The sequence below is a fragment of the Macaca thibetana genome, chromosome 7 (genome assembly GCF_024542745.1).
Source record: "Macaca thibetana thibetana isolate TM-01 chromosome 7, ASM2454274v1, whole genome shotgun sequence".
NCBI classification, from domain to species: domain Eukaryota; kingdom Metazoa; phylum Chordata; class Mammalia; order Primates; family Cercopithecidae; genus Macaca; species Macaca thibetana.
The window spans coordinates 116015025-116026769 of NC_065584.1; positions in this window are offsets into that span (position 1 = coordinate 116015025).

An 11745-nucleotide genomic window follows, 5' to 3' on the forward strand; every position below is an offset into this window, starting at 1 on the left:
TCTGAAAAAATTCCAGATCCTGATGGTTTCACTGGAGAGTCTACCAAATGTTTAAATAAGAACAAGCACTAATTGTACAAATACTATGCAGAAAACTGAAGAGGAAGGAACACTTCCTATCTATTTTATGAGACCAGTATTACCCTAATTCTAAAACAAAACCCACACAAAGATGAAAGAAAAGGAGAAAGATGAAAGAAAAGAAAAAGAAAGAAAGAAGAAAGAAAAAGAAGGAAGAGGAAGGAAGAAAAGGAAGAAAGGAAAAGGAAGGAAGGAAAGAAAAGAAAGAAGAAAGAGAAAACTACAGACTATTATATTTCATGAAATTAGATACAGAAATCTTTTACAAAATATTGGCAGATCAAACCTAGCAATGTACTGAAAGAATAATACACCATAAGCAATGTATGCAGCTATGCAAGGCTGGTTCAACACTAAATCAATTAATCTAATCCACCATATCAACAGAAGAAAAATCATATGATCATAACAATTGATTTGGTCATGCTAAAATTGATGTGATCATTTTTAATATGGTTAAAGTTTGATATAATCAAAATTAATATGATCATTGACAAAATTCAACATCATTTTATGATAAAAACCCTCAGCAAACTAGGTATGAAGGGGAACCTCCTAAACTTGATTAAGGTCATCTACAGAACAACCTACAGTTGACATCATCTCAATGGTGAAAGCTCATTTTTTTCTTATAAGATATGGAACAAGATAAGGATTCTTCTTCTCAAGTTTTTAGTCAGTAAAATAAGGCAAGAAAAGAAAATAAAAAGCATACAGCTCAAAAAGGAAGAAATAAATCTGTCCATATTTTCAGATGACCTGATTATTTAAGCAAAATATGCTAAGTAAGATATTAGTCTATTCTTATGCTGCTAATAAAGACATACCCAAGACTGGGTAATTTATAAAGGAAAAAGGTTTAATGGACTCACAGTTCCACAGGGCTGGGAGGCCTCCCAATTGTGGCAGACGGCAAATGATGAGCGAAGTCACATCTTACATGGAGGCAGGCAAGACAGATTGTGCAGGGGAACTCCCATTTATAAAACCATCAGATCTCATGAGACTTATTCACTAACACAAGAACAGTAAGGGAGAGTCTGCCCCCATGATTCAATTGTCTCCACTTGGCCCTGCCCTTGACATGTGGGGATTATTACAATTCAAGGTGAGATTTGGGTGGGTACGCAGCCAAACCATATCAGAAATCTAGAAAAGCTCCTAGAACTAAGTGGGTACAGCAAAGTCCAAGATACAAGATAAACACAGAAAAATCAAATGTATTTTTATGTACTAGCAACAACATGAAGAAACCAAATTTTAAAACAAAATATTTATAATTACTCAAAAAAGATAAATGTTTAGATACAAGTCTAATAAAACTTGTTCAGGTCTGCTGAAAACTGCAAACTGCTAATTAAAAAAATCAAAGAAGATGTAAACAAATGGAGACACGCCATGTTCATGGATAGACTCAACATAGTAAAAATGTCAACTCTCCCAAATTACTCAGTAGTTTTAAAGTAATTTATATCAAAATCCCATCAAGGCTTTTTGTATACATAGACAAGCATATTTTAAATTTTATATGGAAAGGGAAGGCACTAGATAGAATAACCAATCTTCCAAAAGATGAATGAAATGAGAGGAATCGCTTTTCTCAATATTAAGGCTTACTGTAGAGCTATGCATGATATTGGCAGAGAGACTATGGAACAAAATAGAGAACCCAGAAATAGGTCCACACAAATATGCCCCAATGATTGTTTACAAATGTGCAAAAGCAATTTAAGGAAAGATAACCTTTCCAACAAATGATACAGGAGCAATTGAATACCTATGGGCAAAACCAAACCAAAACAAAACACCTCGACCTAAACCTCACACTTTACACAAAAATTAACTCAAAATGGATCACAGATTTAAATGTAAAGCATAAAACTGTAAAACTTTTAGAAGAAAACCTAGGAGAAAATCTTCTAGATCTAGGGTGAAGCAAGCGTTCTTAGACTTGGCACCCAAACCACAACACGTAAATGAAAAAACAATACATTAAACTTCGTCAAAATTAAAACTTTTTTTTTTTGAGCCATAGTTTCACTCTGTCACCTAAGCTTTAGTGCAGTGGTACAATCTTAGCTCAGTGAAACCTTCGCCTCCTGGGCTCAAGCAGTTCTCCTGCCTCAGCCTCCTGAATAGCTGGGATTACAGGCACACGCCACCATGCCTGGCTAGTTTTTTATTTTTCTTTTTTTTTTTTTGTATTTTTAGTAGAGATAGGGTGTTGCCATGTTGACCAGGCTGGTCTCGATCTCCTGACCTCAGGTAATCCACCTGCCTCGGCCTCCCAAAGTGCTGGATTATAGGCGTGAGCCACCATGTCTGGCCAAAATTAACTTTTTGTGGCTTCAGAGACCCTGGTAAGAGGATGAAGAGACATGCTACAAATGGAGAGAAAAATATTTGCAAACCACACATCTGACAAAGGACTTGTATCTAGAATACGTAAAGAATACTTGAAACTCAACAGTAAAACAATGATAAAAACCAAACCAAAGAATCCAATTAGAAAATGCACAAAAGACATGAACTTTACATTTCACTGAAGAGGAGATGCAGATGGCAAATAAGCACATGAAAATATACTCAACATCATTGCTATTAAGGAAATGCAAGTTTAAACTACAATGAGATAGTATTACATAGCTATTAGAATGGCTAAAATAGGGGCCAGGCCTGGTGGCTCACATCTATATTCTAAGTTTGGGAGGCCGAGGCGGGTTGATCATATAGGTCACGAGTTCGAGCCCAGCCTGGTCAACATGGCGAAACCCTGTCTCTACTAAAATGTAAAAAAATTAGCCAAGTGTGGTGCCACATGCCTGTAATTCCAGCTCCTTGGGAGGCTGAGGCAGGACAATCACTTGAACAAGGGAGGCGGAGGTTGCAGTGAGTGGAGATCGGGCCACTGTACTCCAGCCTGGTACAGATCAAAAAATAAGAAAAAAAAATTTTTTTAAATAGCTAAAATATAAAAATAGGCATAACATGAAATCTTGGCAAGGATATTGAGAAACTGGAATTCTCACACATAGCTAGTGGAAGTGAAAAAATGGTATAACCACTCTGGAAAATAAGTTTCTTCAAAAACTAGGTATATACAACCAGGTGTGGCCGCTCATGCCTATAATCCCGGCACTTTGGGAGGCTGAGGTGGGTGGATCACTTGAGGTCAGGAGTTCAAGACCAGCCTGGCCGACATGGCAAAACCCTGTCTCCACTAAAAATACAAAAATTAGCCGGGCATGGTGGCAAGTACATGTAGTCCCAGCTACTCGGGAGGCTGAGGCAGGAGAACTGCTCGAGCCTAGGAGGCGGAGGTTGCAGTGAGCCGAGATGGTGCCACTGCACTCCAGCCTGACTGACAGAGCCAGACTCCATCTCAAAAAGAGAACAACAACAAACTAGGCACGTACTAACAATACAACCCAGTAGTGAAATGGAAAGTTATATTCACACACAAACTCGTACGTGAACGCTCACAGCGATTTTATTCATAATCACCAGACAGTGGAAACAACCCAAATGTCCTTGAAAGGGTGAAGGGTTGAACAAACTCTGGTTCATCCACGAAAGAAAATACTACTCAGCAATGAAAACTATTGATACATGCAGTAGCTTGGATGGCTCTTAAGGGCATTATACTTAGTAAAAATAGCCAATTTGAAATGGTTTTTTGATATGGTATGAGTTCATTTCAAAACATCCTCAGAATGACAAAACTATGGAGATAGAGAACAGGTTAGTGGTTGCTGATAGGGACAGGGGTGGGTGGACGGGTGAGCCTGGATAGGATGGGTATGAGATAATTCCCCAGAGATGATAGAATGGCTCCATATCCTGATCATGACATTACATAAATCTATACACAGAGTAAAATTGCATAAAACTACACACACACACACATACACACAAAATTAATGCAGGGTAAAAAAAAAGTGAAAACTGAATAAGGTTGTAGTGTAATGTAGCAGTGTTAATTTCTTGGTCCTTGGCTCTCATGTTGCAATCGAGTTACAAAAGATGTCACCACTGGCGGAAGTAAGGTGAGGGAGGGCTCAACAAACTCTATTTCCTATTTTTACAAATCCCTGTGAGTCTGCAATCATTTTGAAATAAATAGTTTTTTTAAAAAGCCAGCACTGATGCTTGTTTTTCTCCTTTAATATAGAATTTCTTAAATTCTGTAGTTAGAACTCATGCAGTTCTCCAAACTAACATCACTGAACTACAGCTAAATCATGTGCTGTACTGGTTGGAGACAGAGTGGCATTTACATAAATCCAACATTTGTAGAGACATAACCCGGATCAGATGGAGACATATTGCCTTACACATAGCACAGGATCAAGAAAACGCATCCTTACACCACTCGCACATTCGATTAAGGGCCAGAAAACTGAGCTAGATGAACGTTTTCTAGAAACTATGTTGTATGTACGTGTGTGTGCACTAGCACGTGCAGGCACGTGCATGTGTGCGCATTATTGGGAGACAGAAGGAAAGAGATAAATTATTTTGATTTTCTGTTATCGCAAAGTTAGAAAAGGTTGAAGTTAAATTTGGTCATAAGAAATGAGAGCATGGATGTTGTGTGAATCGTAGAATGACTATCATAGGATATAGGCTAAGAAGACACAGAGCCCATGAAAACGTGGATAAACCAAGTCGAAAGTACCAGTGGGCAAAGGGAACTTATATCTTGGATACTTCATGGTTACAATTACCTTTATAACTACAGGCCAAAAGAAGGGACTGGAGGCCAGGCACAGTGGCTCACACCTGTAATCTCAGCACTTTGGGAGGCCGAGGCGGGTGGATCACCTGAGGTCAGGAGTTCAAGACCAGCCTGACCAACATGGTGAAATCCTGTCTCTACTAAAAATACAAGAATTAGCTGGGCGTAGTGGTGGGGCGTAATCCCAGCTACTTGGGAGGCTGTGGCAGGAGAATCACTTGAACCCAGAAGGAAGGAGAGGGTGAGTTGAGGGTCTGGGTGGAGATACCTCACCTTCCCTCCTTCCTGTCCCTGCAGGCTCATGCATGTTCCCCAACTGGGTAGTGACTTTTTCCCCCAATATCTGATTGCCTCCTTTTAGCACCTTCTTGATTTAAAAACAAAACCAGTGTGACAGCTTCTGACACTGTGGTGTCCTCAACATCTTCTCTGGAACTGGAGCTTTCCTGAGTTCTGTGTTGTTCTGATGGTGTTGACATTCCTGCCACCAGAGCCCAAGCTGCTTGTAGTAAAGTCTTCAGCCTGTAGACCCAGATTGCCTGCGTTCAAACCTCATTTTTCACATTTACTTGCTGCATGACCTTGAGCAAAACCTAACTCTGTGTCTAAACCCCAGGTCCCCTGCTGGAAAATGGAGCTAATTACAGTGTTAATGTCCTCAGCTTTGTGAGGATGAAGCTGAGTTAATTACAATTAGCTATGGTAACATCTGAAACTTTGGCTGCCTGTAGCTTGGGCACCATGGTCCTGGAAGCCTGCACTTGAGCCCACTCAGGACATCGGGGTGCCAAGCTTTTCCTCACTCAGATGCTGGCTCTGCAAGAACATGCATGCGTTTCAGCGCTGAGAAACATTGTCAGGGGAAGACGGCCCCAGGAGCTACCGAAAACATTGATGTCCCCTTTTTATTGTGTTTCAGAAAGGAATCCTTCATTCTTCACCTTCTCGCATAACTCTTTGTCCAAAGATAATTTAACACAGTATAAAGGAGCATTATAGCTTTTGCTGCAAAATTTAACTGCTACACTAGGAACTCAAACATCATCATAAAACCACTGATGATGGCGTTTGGGGTGGAAGTGTTCACAGATGGTCACCCAGCCGCCCAAAGGAAGTTCTCAGCTTCAGAGTTCAGGGGCATTGCATATCACTGCGACAAGCCTCAGCCTCACACCGCTCTCTGCCATCTGGAAGGACTCGTTCATCTCCATGGCCACCTCGCCAGCCTCTGGTGCTGACTTGGCAGAACGAATGAGAACAGTGAATGCCTGGCTACACAATTAGGACAAAATAAAACACATGCCGGGGTTTAAGTAAACCTCCATTTTTGTTTTCACAGAAGCGAACCTTGAAACAATTGGAGAGGGTAGCTTGAGGTCAGGGCAGCCCCTCTCACTTTCTCCAATTGACCAAAGAGGACCAACAGGTTTTGGCTGTTGGAGTTTATTCTCAATAACACCTCTCCTTGGTAGTTTCAACACTTCTCCTTAGGTTTTTTATTAAAAGTTGTGGTGAAAAACACATACAATAAAATTTACCATTTTGGCTGGGCGCGGTGGCTCACGCCTGTAATCCCAGCGCTTTGGGAGGCCAAGGCCAGCAGATCACTTCAGGTCAGGAGTTCAAAACCAGCCTGGCCAACATGGTGAAACCCTGTCTCTACTAAAAATACAAAAAAATTAACCGTATGTGGTCATGGGTGCCTGTAATCCCAGCTACTTGGAGGCTGAGGCAGGAGAATTGCTTGAACCTGGGAGACAGAGGTTGCAGTGAGCCAAGATCACGCCATTGCACTCCAGCCCGGGCGACAGAGCGACACTCCATCTCAAAATAAAATAAAATTTACCATTTTTTATTTTTAACCATTTTAAGTGTACAGTTTAGTAGTGTTAAATACATTCACAGTGTTGTGCAGCCATCCCCACTATCTATCTCCAGGACTCTTTTCATCTTGCAAAACTGAAACCCTGTACCCATCCCTTCCCCTCCCCATTGCACGGCCCCTGGCAATCGCCATCTTACTTCCTGTGTTTGTGAATTTGATGACTCTAGGCACCTCATATAACTGGAATAATGCGGTATTTGTTCTTTTGTGATTAGCTCATTTCACTTAGTAGAAATGTTGTCCTCAATAATACTCCACTGTATGAATACACCACATTTTGTTTATGCACTTGTCTGTGGATGGACGCTTGGCTTACTTCCACCTTTTGGTTAACGTGAATAATACTGCTATGAACGCGGTGTACAAATATCACTTCAAGATCCTGCTGTCTTTGGCGTATATACTCAACAGTGGAATTTTTGGATCATATGGTAATTCTATTTTTAAGTTTTTGAGGAACTGCCATCCTGCTTTACATAGCGGCTGCACCATTTTACATTCCCACCAACAGCGCACAAGGGTTCCAACTTTTCCACATCCTCACCAACACTTATTTTCTGTTTTTTTTTTTTTTTTTTTTTTTAGTAGCCATCCTAATGGTGCAAGCTGCCACCTTACTTTTTTTTTTTTTTTTTTTTGAGACAGAGTCTCGCTCTGTCACCCAGGCTGGAGTGCAGTGGCGTGATCTTGGCTCACTGCAAGCTCCGCCTCCCGGGTTCACACCATTCTCCTGCCTCAGCCTTCCGAGTAGCTGGGACTACAGGCGCCTGCCACCATGCCTGGCTAATTTTTTTGTATTTTTAGTAGAGACGGTGTTTCACCATGTTAGCCAGGATAGTCTCGATCTCCTGACCTCGTGATCCACCTGCCTCGGCCTCCCAAAGTGCTGGGATTACAGGCATGAGCCGCTGCACCTGGCTGCCCCCTTACATTTTAAGCACAAGCAGCTACTGCCAGCACCATTTCTCAAATGCAGGAATGGTGGTGCCTAAGATAAGACCTGGGAGAGCAGCACGATGAGACCCTGAGAGTCCACCCGGCTCCTCCCAAGTGCCTGGGAGAATCGATACTGTCTGCTTCCAGAGGGCAGGCTGCATCTTTTGCATGTCTTTATTCTCAGCTTTTAACAAGAAACATTCAATAAATGAACTGATCAAATGAGAGGGATTTGTTCTTCCTTTCTCTCCTTTTCCTGCCCTTCTCCCCACCTCTCAGGAAGCTGAACTGCCCTCCGTCTGCCCAAGCGAAGCCTCTGGGACAGGGGACAGTGGCTCAGAAACAGCCAGGCAATTTCCGTGGACTCCTTCTTCCCACTTACTTCTTTGGCCCTCATCAGTCAGTATGGAAAAGAGCCTAGCAAAACCATTCTTTTTCCTTTTCATTTATTTATTTTTAGAGACATTGTCTCACTCTGTCGCCCAGGCTGGAGTGCAGTGGTGTGATCATAGTTCATTGGAGCCTGGAACTCCTGAACTCAAATGATCCTCCTGCCTCAGCCTCCCAAGTAGCTAGGACTACAGGTATGAGCCACTGCACCTGGCCCAGGCCCATTCTTGAGATTTGCAACCTCCGCCTCCCAGGTTCAAGGGATTTTCCTGCCTTAGCCTCCCAAGTAGCTGGGATTACAGGCACGTGCCACTGCACCTGGCTAATTTTTTGTATTTTTAGTAGAGATAGGGTTTCACTGTGTTAGCCAGGATGGTCTCAAACTCCTAACCTTGTGATCTGCCCACCTCGGCCTCCCAAAGTGCTGGGATTGCAGGAGTGAACCACCACGCCTGGCCGTGCATGCAGAACAGCTAACACATGCCCGACACACAGAGTATTCAGAAAGGGTGATTTCGCTTTAAAACTCAAGTGGGCCCCTGCCAGGTGGCTCTGCACTGGGAGTGTGGTCCTCCTCCACTCCAGCGGCAGCCAGGGGAATCTTCCAGCTCTTGTCTGCTCAGGCTCTGTCTCCTGCATGTAACTTTCTTCCTTTGGTTTCTCCAGGGGTTGTCTTAGCGTCTTCTGTGCTTTCTCACCAAGGGTGTTTTGGACCTTTCTTGAGAGTCACGCTGAGTCACCCTCCTCTGTGTCTCTCCTAAGTCTGTAGGTGCTGCCACCTTGGGGTGGGAGGACCATGTGACCAGATCAGTCTCCTTTTTCAGGGCACACTGCCGGCAGCTGCCACCCATCAGGGCAGCCTCTGGAGACCTGTTTTCTAGATGGCATTTCAGATGAGAATGACATTGATAATCATTAGCAGAGAATGTATGCTTATCTTACCTAGGACATGTCTGTAATTTCTATAAGAAAAACATAGCAACAAAGGTTTTTGCACTGATTTCTGTTTCTCTGTTCTATTACAGGCTGGCAGTCTGCTGAGAACCTCAGATTCACAAGAGGCTCACGGGAAGGAAAGCAGATTTAGGACCCTTCAAAGAGCTTTTCCTGGATCATCTGTGAGGACTTTTTTTTTAGACAGAGTCTCGCACTGTCACCTGGGCTGGAGTGCAATGGCGCAATCTCGGCTCACTGCAACCTCTGCCTCCTGGGTTCAATCGATTCTCCTGCTTTAGCCTCCCAAGTGACTGAGATTACAGGGGTCTGCCACCACGCCCAGCTTTTTTTTTTTTTTTTTTTGTATTTTTAGTAGAGACGGGATTTCACTACGTTGGTCAGGCTGGTCTCGAACTCCTGACCTTGTGATCTGCCCAAGTCGGCCTCCCAAAGTGCTGGAATTACAGGCATGAGCCACCACTCCCAGCCTCCGTGAGAACATTTTTAAGCCTATAGATGCTATAGACATGGCTACAGACAGATGAACTAGCCATTATTTCTAAGATTCTAGGAAAGAGATAGGCAGCCCATAAAAATTAGAAAATAGAAACAGAGGTGGGAGTGGAGGAAGCCCAACCTTGGTCAAGAACTAACCAGCTAGTTAGAGAGTCCAGACCAGGACGTGAGATCAAGAGGATGAGGATAAAGGGCTCTGGAAATCAAGATGCCAGGTTGCCTGGTTCTAACCTTCTGCCTGAGAGGGCTGAGACACAGGCCCTCTGTCAGGCTGCCCTGGACCTCAGGCTCAGCGGGCGTCCCCGTCACCCACCACCTTGTGCAGGCTTCGGGATGAGACCCTGCAGAGCTCTCTGAGGGATGCCGCATAACAGTGCCTCCTGCCCAATGTCCACCCACTGATCTGAAATTCTACTTTTAATGACAAGTAGGACTTGGTGGTTGAAATATCCTCCTCCAAAGCCTCATCTTTTAAACTAAGTTGCACCTGTGTTGATGAATCCTGATGGCGTAGGTTGATGGATTCCATTATGGTTCTCAATATACCAGCTGAAGACATGAAATAAAGAGTTGCAGCAGCTAATGTCACAGGTCAACTAGACTGGATTAAGGGATACCCAGATGGCCTGTAGAGCAGCCTTTCTGGGTGTGTGAGGGTGTTTCTGAAAGGGATTGGCATTTGAATCCATTGACTAAAGATCACCCTCACCAATGTGGGTGGGCATATGCCATCCACTGAGAACCCAGACAAAACGAAAAAGGAGGAGGCAAAGGGAATTCTCTCTCTCTCTTTTCTGGATCTGGGACCTGCAATTTTTTTTTTTTTTTTTTTTGTGAGATGGAGTCTCCCTTTGTCGCCCAGGCTGGAGTGCAGTGGCACAATCTCGGCTCACTGCAAGCTCCTCCTCCTGAGTTCACGCCTTTCTCCTGCCTCAGCCTCCCAAATAGCTGGGACTACAGGCACCCGACACCACGCCCGGCTAATGTTTTGTATTTTTATTTTAGTAGAGACGGGCTAATTTTTGGTATTTTTAGTAGAGACGGGGTTTCATCATGTTAGCCAGGATGATCTCGATCTCCTGACCTCGTGATCCGCCTGCCTCGGCCTCCCAAAGTGCTGGGATTGCAGGCGCGAGCCACCGCGCCCGGCCAAGGGACCTGCATTTTCTCCAACCCTTGAATGTCTGCATTCCTGGTGCTCAGGCCTTTGGACTCCAGGACTTACACCATAAGCTCCCCAGGTTCTCTGGCCTCTGGACTCAGGCTACAGTACACCCCTGGCTTTCCCGGCCTCCAGCCTGCACACAGCCTGCCGTGGGACTTCCCAGCCTGCATAATCACGTGAGTCAGTTTCTAGAATAAATCTCATTTTATTTATTTATTTTTATTTTTATTTTTATTTGAGAGGGCGTCTCACTCTGTTGCCCAGGCTGGAGCACAGTGGCACGATCTCAGCTCACTGCAGCCTCCACCTCCCAGGTTCAAGTGATTCTCCTGCCTCAGCCTCCGGAGTGGCTGAGATGATAGGCATGTGCCACCACCCCTGGCTAATTTTTGTAGTTTTAGTAGAGACGGGCCAGGCTGGTCTCAAACTCCTGACCTCAAGTGATCTGCCTGCCTCAGCCTCCCAAAGTGCTGGGTTTACAGGTGTGAGGCACCATGTCCAGTCCCTACATTTCCTCTTATTCATCTCTATATAGCCTATTGAGTCTGTTTCTCTGGAGAATCCTGACTAATGTAAAAGTTGAGTCATAGGAAGCAAAATACTCGCTTGTAAAGGGGAAATGAGATCCAATGTATTTTAGAAGTTTCCTTTCCCTTTTTGTTATACTTAATGCAGTATGAAAAAAGGAAAAAGTAAACAATCAAAAATTCAACCAATCAAATCATCAAGTCATATACCTTAAATATATGCAATGCAGAAAACACAGGCAGGTTAACATTTTGTGAAACAAATTTAAAAGCTTCCATAAAAGCTTCCAAAGAGACACTCTGTGAATGTGACTGTCTCACAGAGCAGGGGAATTGGAAAGGAATCCGCCTCTGAGTGTGGAGTCGTGAGCCCTCTGACAGCCATCAGCCCTGACCGGATCTGTCTCACTCCCCTCATGTGGTGTCAGAGGCCTTGTCTTCTCACACTGCAGGCTAACTCTGCCACATCCTGGTAAAAAGAAGTCTGACCAAGGGGTCATCGTCCCCTTGGTTTGTCCAAAGGTCTGCCTTAAAAGGACCTTTTATAAAGGATGAGGGAAATGCTCTGTTG